The sequence below is a fragment of the Oenanthe melanoleuca genome, chromosome 25, assembly GCF_029582105.1.
Source record: "Oenanthe melanoleuca isolate GR-GAL-2019-014 chromosome 25, OMel1.0, whole genome shotgun sequence".
Lineage (NCBI taxonomy): Eukaryota > Metazoa > Chordata > Aves > Passeriformes > Muscicapidae > Oenanthe > Oenanthe melanoleuca.
Genome location: NC_079358.1, coordinates 5,759,847 through 5,770,431, shown reverse-complemented (window position 1 = coordinate 5,770,431; position 10,585 = coordinate 5,759,847). Strand labels below are relative to the sequence as shown.

The following is a 10,585-nucleotide window of genomic DNA, read 5'->3' as shown; positions in this document are numbered from 1 at the left end:
AGGGGAAATTTGGGATTTTTTTTGGTGGGGGGGAGGGGATTGCTCAGGAATTTGGGGGTGCTGGGATTCGGGGCTGGTTCCAATTTTCCCTTTATTCCAACAAAACCCTGGAACGTACAAAACCCTCCCCAAATCATCCCCCAACCCCAAAATCCTCTCGATTCCACCCAAAAATCACAAACTCCCCCAAAAAAATCACACAAATAGAGGGGGGATCCCCAATAAACGCTGGGACCCCCAAAATCTGAACAAATTGGGGGGAGGGGGGGATTTTTCAGGGTTTTTGAGATTTTCTGGGGGATTTTTTGGGGTTTTTTGGGTATTTTTGTTTTGGTTTTTTTTTTTTAGTTTTGGGGGGGTTTTTTGGAGATTTTTGGGGTTTTTTTGGGGAGGGGTCAGAGATTCCCACCCTCTTTTCCCCAAATTCTGATTTTTTTTTTCTTTCTTTTCCCTATAAAAATCACTAAAAATCACCCGGGGGGGGCAGAGCACGGATCATTATCAGGAGGGGGTTTGAGGAAATTTTTGGGATTTTTGGGGGGATTTTTTGGGGGGTTTTTGCTGATTCCCACCCTTCCCCAAAATTTCCCCATTTTTAAATTTTCCCTATAAAAATCACTAAAAATCACCCGGGGGGAGCAGAGCACGGATCATTATCAGGAGAGGGTTTGTGGAAATTTTTGGGATTTTTTGGGGGGATTTTTTTGGGATTTTTGGGGGGATTTTTTTGGGATTTTTTTGGGATTTTTTGGGGGGTTTTTGCTGATTCCCACCCTTCCCCAAATTCTCCCCATTTTTTAAATTTTCCCTACAAAAATCACTAAAAATCACCCGGGGGGGGCGGAGCACGGATCATTATCAGGAGGGGGTTTGTGAAAAATTTTTGGGATTTTTTGGGGGATTTTTTTGGGGATTTTTTTGGGGGATTTTTTTTGGGATTTTTTGGGGGTTTTTTGCTGATTCCCACCCTTCCCCAAATTCTCCCCATTTTTTAAATTTTCCCTACAAAAATCACTAAAAATCACCCGGAGGGGGCAGAGCACGGATCATTATCAGGAGGGGGTTTGTGGAAATTTTTGGGATTTTTGGGGGGATTTTTTGGGATTTTTTGGGGGATTTTTGGGATTTTGGGATTTTTTGGGGGTTTTTTGGGGGTTTTTGCTGATTCCCACCCTTCCCCAAATTCTCCCCATTTTTAAAAATTTTCCCTACAAAAATCACTAAAAATCACCCGGGGGGGGGCAGAGCACGGATCATTATCAGGAGGGGGTTTGGGGTGATGTTTTTGATTTTTTGGGGGATTTTTTTGGGGTTTTTTGGGGGATTTTTTTTGGGATTTTTTGGGGGTTTTTTGCTGATTCCCACCCTTCCCCAAATTCTCCCCATTTTTTAAATTTTCCCTACAAAAATCACTAAAAATCACCCGGGGGGGGCGGAGCACGGATCATTATCAGGAGGGGGGTTTGAGGGAAATTTTTGGGATTTTTTAGGGGATTTTTTTGGGATTTTTTTGGAGGTTTTTTCGGGGGTTTTTGCTGATCCCACCCTTCCCCAAATTCTCCCCATTTTTTAAATTTTCCCTACAAAAATCACTAAAAATCACCCGGGGTGGGGGAGCACGGATCATTATCAGGAGGGGGTTTGAGGGAAATTTTTGGGATTTTTTGGGGGATTTTTTTGGGTTTTTTTGGGGGGTTTTTGCTGATTCCCACCCTTCCCCAAATTCTCCCCATTTTTTAAATTTTCCCTACAAAAATCACTAAAAATCACCCGGAGGGGGCAGAGCACGGATCATTATCAGGAGGGGGGTCGGGGTGATGTTTTTGGGGGATTTTTTGGGGATATTTTTGGGGTGTTTTGGGGGTTTCTGGGGGGTCTCAGGCAGGGTAGGGATCCTTCATCAGGCACTCGCGATCCTCGGGGCTCGGCGGCGCTCGGGGCGTCCGGCGGCAGCGGCGAAGGGCGAGGCTGAGAACTGAGCCCAGGGCGGCGCCCAGGGCCAGCAGCCCCCCAAAAACGGCCCCTGGGGGAGAAATTTGGAGGGTCAGGGACACTGGGGACACTGGGGACATTGGGGACACGTTGGGGGACATTGGGGGGATTGGGGACACTGGGGGACATTGGGGACATTGGGGACATTGGGGGGATTGGGGACATTGGGGACATTGGGGACATTGGGGGGATTGGGGACACTGGGGGACATTGGGGACACTGGGGGACATTGGGGACATTGGGGACACCATGGGGACATTGGGGACATTGGGGGACACTGGGGACATTGGGGGTGGCACCAAACCAGGGCCAGCAGCCCCCCAAAAAACGGCCCCTGGGGGAGAAATTTGGGGGGTCAGGGACATTGAGGGGATTGGGGACATTGGGGGACATTGGGGGACATTGGGGACATTGGGGACATTGGGGACACTGAGGGACACTGGGGACATTGGGGGGGGGATTGGGGGGATTGGGGACATTGGGGACATTGGGGACATTGGGGACATTGGATGTGGCACCAAACCAGGGCCAGCAGCCCCCCAAAAACGGCCCCTGGGGGAGAAATTTGGGGGGTCAGGGACACTGGGGACACTGGGGGGATTGGGGACATTGGGGACATTGGGGACATTGGGGGGATTGGGGACATTGGGGGGATTGGGGACATTGGGGACATTGGGGTCATTGGGGATTTTTGGGATTTTTGGGACATTTTGGGGACATTTTGGGGACATTGGGGACATTGGGGGGATTGGGGGACATTGGGGACATTGGGGACATTGGGGACATTGGGGGGATTGGGGACATTGGGGGGATTGGGGACATTGGGGACATTGGGGTCATTGGGGATTTTTGGGATATTTGGGACATTTTGGGGACATTGGGGACATTGGGGACACTGGGGGGGATTGGGGACACTGGGGACACTGGGGGGATTTTGGGGACATTGGGGACATTTGGGATATTTGGGACATTTTGGGGACACTGGGGACACTGGGGGTGGCACCAAACCAGGGCCAGCAGCCCCCCAAAAACGGCCCCTGGGGGAGGAATTTGGGGGGTCAGGGACATTGAGGGGATTGGGGACATTGGGGGACATTGGGGGACATTGGGGACATTGGGGGAATTGGGGACATTGGGGGGATTGAGGGGACATTGGGGATATTTGGGATATTTGGGACATTGGGGACATTGGGGGACATTGGGGGACATTGGGGGACATTGGGGGGATTGGGGGGATTGGGGACATTGGGGGACATTGGGGACATTGGGGACATTGGGGACATTGGGGGCACTGGGGACATTGGGGGTGGCACCAAACCAGGGCCAGCAGCCCCCCAGAAACGGCCCCTGGGGGAGGAATTTGGGGGGTCAGGGACATTGGGGACATTGGGGACATTGGGGGGACTGAGGGGACATTAGGGGGACATTGGGGACACTGGGGGGATTGGGGGGGATTGGGGACATTTGGGACATTTGGGACACTGGAGATATTGGGGAGATATTGGGGACATTGGGGGACACTGGGGGACATTGGGGACATTGGGGGGATTGGGGGACATTGGGGACATTTGGGACATTTGGGGACATTGGGGATATTTGGGGACATTTGGGATATTTGGGACATTTGGGACATTTGGGACATTTGGGACATTTGGGACATTTGGGACATTTTGGGACATTTTGGGGACATTTGGGACATTTGGGACATTTTGGATATTTGGGACATTTTGGGGATATTTGGGACATTTTGGGACATTTGGGGACATTTGGGACATTTTGGGGACCCAAATTTCACCTTTGGAAGAGAAGAATCTCCGGAATTCGGCGCCGAGATCATCTGGGAGGGAAAAGAGAGAAAATGGGAATTTGGGGAAATTTTTGGGAATTTTGGGGAAAATTTTTGGGAAAATTTTTGGGAATTTTGGGGAAAAGTTTTGGGAATTTTGGGGAAAAGTTTTGGGAATTTTGGGGAAAATTTTTGGGGAAAATTTTTGGGAATTTTGGGGAAAATTTTTGGGAAAATTTTTGGGAATTTTGGGGAAAAGTTTTGGGAATTTTGGGGAAAATGTTTGGGAATTTTGGGGCAGATTTTTGGGAATTTTGGGGAAAATTTTGGGAATTTTGGGGAAAAGTTTTGGGAATTCTGGGGAAAAGTTTTGGGAATTTTGGGGAAAATGTTTGGGAATTTTGGGGCAGATTTTTGGGAATTTTGGGGAAAAGTTTTGGGAATTTTGGGGAAAACGTTTGGGAATTTTGGGAGGGGATTTGGAGGGTTTTTTGGGGAAAATTTTTGGATGATTTTAAACAGGATGTGGGGGAATTTTGGGGAAATTTTGGGAATTTTGGGGAAAATTTTTGGGAATTTTGGGGAAAATTTTTGGGAATTTTGGGAGGGGATTTGTAGGATTTTGGAGGGAAAGTTTTGGAGGATTTTAAGCAGGATTTGGGTGAATTTCTGGGAAAATTTTTGGGAATTTTGGGGAAAATTTTGGGGGATTTTGGAACAGATTTTTGGGAATTTTGGATGGAATTTCAGGGAATTTTTTAGGAAAATTTTTGGGAATTCTGGGGAAAATTTTTTGAGGATTTTGGATGGGATTTGGGGGAATTTTGGGTTGAAAATTTTTGGGGATTTTGAGGAAAATTTTGGGGGATTTGGGCAGGATTGTTTTTTTTTAAATTTGGGGCTGAATTTTTTTGGATTCTGGGCTGAATTTTATTTTAATTTGGGGTAGGATTTTTTTTTAATTTGGGGCTGATTTTTTTTGAATTTCAGGACCAATTTTTTTTTTAATTTGGGGCTGAATTTTTTTTTTAATTTGGGGACGATTTTTTTTTTGATTTGGGGCTGAATTTTTTTTAATTTGGGGCTGAATTTTTTTAAATTTCAGGACAGATTCTTTTTTTGATTTGGGGCTGAATTTTTTTTAAATTTGGGGCTGAATTTTTCTGAATTTCAGGACAATTTTTTTTTTTAATTTGGGGACGAATTTTTTTTTAATTTGGGGCTGAATTTTTTTTAAATTTGGGGCTGAATTTTTTTTAAATTTGGGGCTGAATTTTTTTTTTAATTTGGGGCTGGATTTTTTTAATTTGGGGCTGAATTTTTTTTTAATTTGGGGCTGGATTTTTTTAATTTGGGGCTGGATTTTTTTAATTTGGGGCTGAATTTTTTTTTAATTTGGGGCTGGATTTTTTTAATTTGGGGCTGAATTTTTTTTAATTTGGGGCTGGATTTTTTTAATTTGGGGCTGGATTTTTTTAATTTGGGGCTGAATTTTTTTTTAATTTGGGGACAAATTTTTTTGAATTTGGGGACAAATTATTTTTAATTTGGGGCTGAATTTTTTTTAATTTGGGGCTGAATTTTATTTTAATTTGGGGACGAATTATTTTTAATTTGGGGCTGAATTTCTTTTAATTTGGGACTGAATTTTTTTTAATTTCAGGACGAATTTTTTTTAATTTGGGGCTGAATTTTTTTTTAGTCTGGGACTGAATTTTTTTGAATTTCAGGACAGTTTTTTTTTTTAATTTTGGGATTTTTTTCTTTAATTTGGGGCTGAATTTTTTTGAATTTCAGGACAGAAATTTTTTTAATTTCAGGACCGATTTTTTTAATTTGGGGCTGAATTTCTTTTAATTTGGGTCTGAATTTTTTTATAATATGGGGCTGATTTTTTTTTAAATTTCAGGATGGATTATTTTTTAAAATTTTGGGCTGGACTTTTTTTATTTCATGGCCGATTTTGAGGCAGATTTTTTTAAATTTGGGGCTGAATTTTTTTGGATTCTGGGCTAGATTTGGGGCTGATTTTATTTTTAATTTGGGGCTGATTTTTTTTTAATTTGGGGGTGAAGTTTTTTTAATTTAGGGCTGAATTTTATTTTAATTTGGGGCTGGATTTTTTTGAATTTGGGGATTAATTTCTTTAGATTTTGGGCTGGATTTTGGGCTGATTTTATTTGAATTTGGGGACGAATTTTTTTTTAATTTGGGGCTGATTTTTTTTTAATTTTAGGACCGATTTTTTTTTAATTTGGGGCTGAATTTTTTTCAGTTTGGGGCTGAATTTTTTTGGATTCTGGGCTGGATTTGGGGCTGATTTTATTTTTAATTTGGGGCTGAATTTTTTTTTAATTTAAGGCTGAATTTTTTTCAATTTCAGGACCGATTTTTTTTTAATTTGGGTCTGAATTTTTTTCAATTTGGGGCTGAATTTTTTTGGATTCTGAGCTGGATTTGGAGCTGATTTTATTTGAATTTGAGGCTGATTTTATTTATTTTTGGCTGACCTGGGCGGGGCCGGCAGCGCCGCAGACACTCCTGCTCGTCCCGGTGGTTGTAATTTCGGGGGGATTTTTTGGGGTGGATTTTTGGGGTGGATTTTTTGGATTCTGGGCTGGATTTGGGGCTGATTTTATTTAATTTTTGATTTATTTTTGGCTGACCTGGGCGGGGCCGGCAGCGCCGCAGACACTCCTGCTCGTCCCGGTGGTTGTAATTTCAGGGGGATTTTTGGGGGGATTTTTGGGGTGGATTTTTTGGGGGGATTTTTTGGATTCTGGGCTGGATTTGGAGCTGATTTTATTTGAACTTGGGGCTGATTTTATTTCAATTTAAGGCTGAATTTTTTTGAATTTCAGGACCGATTTTTTTTTAATTTGGGGCTGAATTTTTTTCAATTTGGGGCTGAATTTTTTTGGATTCTGGGCTGGATTTGGGGCTGAATTTGTTTGAATTTGGGGCTGATTTTATTGAATTTGGGCTGACCTGGGCGGGGCCGGCAGCGCCGCAGACACTCCTGCTCGTCCCGGGGCTCGTTGTGTTTGGAATTTCGGGGGGATTTTTGGGGGGATTTTTGGGGGGATTTTTGGGGGGATTTTTGGGGGGATTTTTTGGGTGGATTTTTCGGATTCTGGGCTGGATTAGGAGCTGATTTTATTTTTAATTTGGGGCTGAATTTTTTTTTAATTTAAGGCTGAATTTTTTTGAATTTCAGGACCGATTTTTTTTTAATTTGGGGACGAATTTTTTTCAATTTGGGGCTAATTTTTTTTTTAATTTGAGGCTGATTTTTTTTAATTTGGGGCTGAATTTTTTTCAATTTGGGGCTGAATTTTTTTGGATTCTGGGCTGGATTTGGGGCTGATTTTATTGAATTTTTAATTGAATTTGGGCTGACCTGGGCGGGGCCGGCAGCGCCGCAGACACTCCTGCTCGTCCCGGTGGTTGTAATTTCGGGGGATTTTTGGGGTGGATTTTTTGGATTCTGTGTTGGATTTGGAGCTGATTTTATTTTTAATTTGGGGCTGATTTTTTTTTAATTTGGGGATGAATTTTTTTGAATTTCATGACCAATTTTTTTTTAATTTGGGGACGAATTTTTTTTCAATTTGGGGCTGAATTTTTTTGGATTCTGGGCTGGATTTGGGGCTGATTTTATTTAATTTTTGATTTATTTTTGGCTGACCTGGGCGGGGCCGGCAGCGCCGCAGACACTCCTGCTCGTCCCGGTGGTTGTGATTTCGGGGTGGATTTTTTGGGGAGGATTTTTTGGGCTGGATTTTTTAGGGTGGATTTTTTGGATTCTGGGCTGGATTTGGGGCTGATTTTTTTTTTAATTTGGGGCTGAATTTTTTTTAATTTAGGGCTGACTTTTATTTTAATTTGGGGCTGAATTTTTTTCAATTTCAGGACCGATTTTTTTTTAATTTGGGGCTGAATTTTTTTCAATTTGGGGCTGAATTTTTTGGATTCTGAGCTGGATTTGGGGCTTTTATTTGAATTTGGGGCTAATTTATTTTTAAATTTGGGGCTGATTTTTTTTGAATTTCAGGACCGCTTTTTTTTTAATTTGGGGCTGAATTTTTTTCAATTTGGGGCTGAATTTATTTGGATTCTGGGCTGGATTTGGGGCTGATTTTATTTGAATTTGGGGCTGATTTTATTTAATTTTGCCTGACCTGGGCGGGGCTCGTTGTGTTTGGAATTTCGGGGGATTTTTGGGGAGGATTTTTCGGATTCTGGGCTGGATTTGGGGCTGATTTTATTTTTAATTTGGGGCTGATTTTTTTTTTAATTTGGGGATGAATTTTTTTTAATTTAGGGCTGAATTTCATTTTAATTTGGGGACGATTTTTTTTTAATTTGGGGCTGAATTTTATTTTAATTTGGGGACGAATTTTTTTTTTAATTTGGGGCTGAATTTTTTTGGATTCTGGGCTGGATTTGGGGCTGATTTTATTTAATTTGGGGCTGATTTTATTTGAATTTGGGGCTGATTCTATTTAATTTTGGCTGACCTGGGCGGGGCCGGCAGCGCCGCAGACACTCCTGCTCATCCCAGTGGTTGTTGTGTTTGGAATTTCGGGGGATTTTTTGGGGTGGATTTTTTGGGGTGGATTTTTTTGGGTGGATTTTTTGGATTCTGGGCTGGATTTGGGGCTGATTTTATTTAATTTTTGATTTATTTTTGGCTGACCTGGGCGGGGCCGGCAGCGCCGCAGACACTCCTGCTCGTCCCGGTGGTTGTAATTTCGGGGTGGATTTTTGGGGTGGATTTTTCGGATTCTGGGCTGGATTTTGGCTGATTTTATTGAATTTGGGGCTGATTTTATTTAATTTTTGATTTAATTTGGGCTGACCTGGGCGGGGCCGGCAGCGCCGCAGACACTCCTGCTCGTCCCGGTGGTTGTTGGCGTTGCCCCGGCAGCCGCCGTAGGTGAATTCCCGGCAGGATTTCTCCTCGGGGCTGTAGTACCAGCGCGGGAACGCGGCGCGGCACGGGCCGGTCACCGGCGGCGCTGAGCACGGCTCTGGGGGGAAAATAAAAATGTAAATCAAAATAAAAAATTAAAATAGAAATAAAAATGAAAATTGGGGTTCAGGGGGAAAAAAACAAAAAAAAAAATCGTGAAAATCGGGGTTCAGGGGGCTGAGCAGCGCTCTGGGGGAAATAAAAATAAAATCAAAATATAAATATAAATACAAATATAAATATAAATATAAATATAAATATAAATATAAATATAAATATAAATATAAATATAAATATAAATATAAATATAAATATAAATTTTTTAAAAAAAATCAAAATCAAAATCAAAATAAAAAAATTAAAAAATAGAAATAGAAATAAATAGAAATAGAAATAGAAATAGAAATAGAAATAGAAATAGAAATAGAAATAGAAATAGAAATAAAAATAAAAATAGAAATAAAAATAAAAATAAAAATAATTTAAAAATAGAGATAGAGATAGAAATAGAAATAGAAATAGAAATAGAAATAGAAATAGAAATAGAAATAGAAATAGAAATAGAAATAAATATAAAAATAAAAATTAAAATTCAAAAAATTAAAATTAAAATTAAAAAATATCAAAATAAAAAAAATTAAAACATAAAAAAATCAAAATCAAAAATAAAAATAAAAATAGAAATAAAAATGAAATAAAAATAAAAATAAAAATAAAAATAAAAATAAAAATAAAAATAAAAAAAATAAAAAAATAAAAAATATCAAAATACAAAAAATTAAGAAATATAAATATAAATATAAATATAAATATAAATATAAATATAAATATAAATACAAATACAAATATAAATATAAACATAAATATAAACATAAATATAAATATAAATATAAATATAAATATAAATATAAATATAAATATAAATATAAATATAAAAAATCAAAATCGGGATTCAGGGGGCTGAGCACGGCTCTGGGGGGAAATAAAAATGTAAATAAAAATAAAAAATTAAAATAGAAATAAAAATGAAAATTGGGGTTCAGGGGGAAAAAAACAAAAAAAAAATCGTGAAAATCGGGGTTCAGGGGGCTGAGCACGGCTCTGGGGGGGAAAATAAAAATGTAAATCAAAATAAAAAATTAAAATAGAAATAAAAATGAAAATTGGGGTTCAGGGGGAAAAAAACAAAAAAAAAATCGTGAAAATCGGGGTTCAGGGGGCTGAGCACGGCTCTGGGGGGAAAATAAAAATGTAAATCAAAATAAAAAATTAAAATAGAAATAAAAATGAAAATTGGGGTTCAGGGGGAAAAAAACAAAAAAAAAATCGTGAAAATCGGGGTTCAGGGGGCTGAGCAGCGCTCTGGGGGAAATAAAAATATAAAAATAAAAATAAAAATAAAAATAAAAATAAAAATAAAAATAAAAATAAAAATAAAAATAAAAAAAATAAAAATATAAATAAAAATAAATAATCAAAATAGAAATAAAAATGAAAATTGGGGTTCAGGGGGAAAAAAATAAAAAAAAATCGTGAAAAATCGGGTTCAGGGCTGAGCACGGCTCTGGGGGGAAATAAAAATGTAAATAAAATAAAAAAATTAAAATAGAAATAAAAATGAAAATTGGGGTTCAGGGGGAAAACAAAAAAAAAATCGTGAAAATCGGGGTTCAGGGGCTGAGCACGCTCTGGGGAAATAGAAATTAAAAAATAAAAATAAAAATAAAAATAAAAATAAATAAAATAAAAATAAAATAAAAATAAAAATAAATAAAATAAAAAATAAAATATAAATAAAAATAACTAATCAAAATAGAAATATAAAATGAAAA

General features: G+C 39.1%; 1 long non-coding RNA gene across 1 annotated transcript; it reads right to left on the bottom strand.

The window, feature by feature from the left end:
* Nucleotides 1–66: 66 nt before the first annotated feature.
* LOC130262944 (uncharacterized) lies at nucleotides 67–8,817 on the bottom strand. Its single transcript, XR_008842168.1, has 3 exons — nucleotides 8,641–8,817; nucleotides 3,788–3,829; nucleotides 67–2,023 (listed from the first exon to the last, which is right to left on the bottom strand). It is a non-coding gene; the product is annotated as an uncharacterized LOC130262944 (long non-coding RNA).
* Between the last annotated feature and the right edge of the window lie 1,768 nt (nucleotides 8,818–10,585).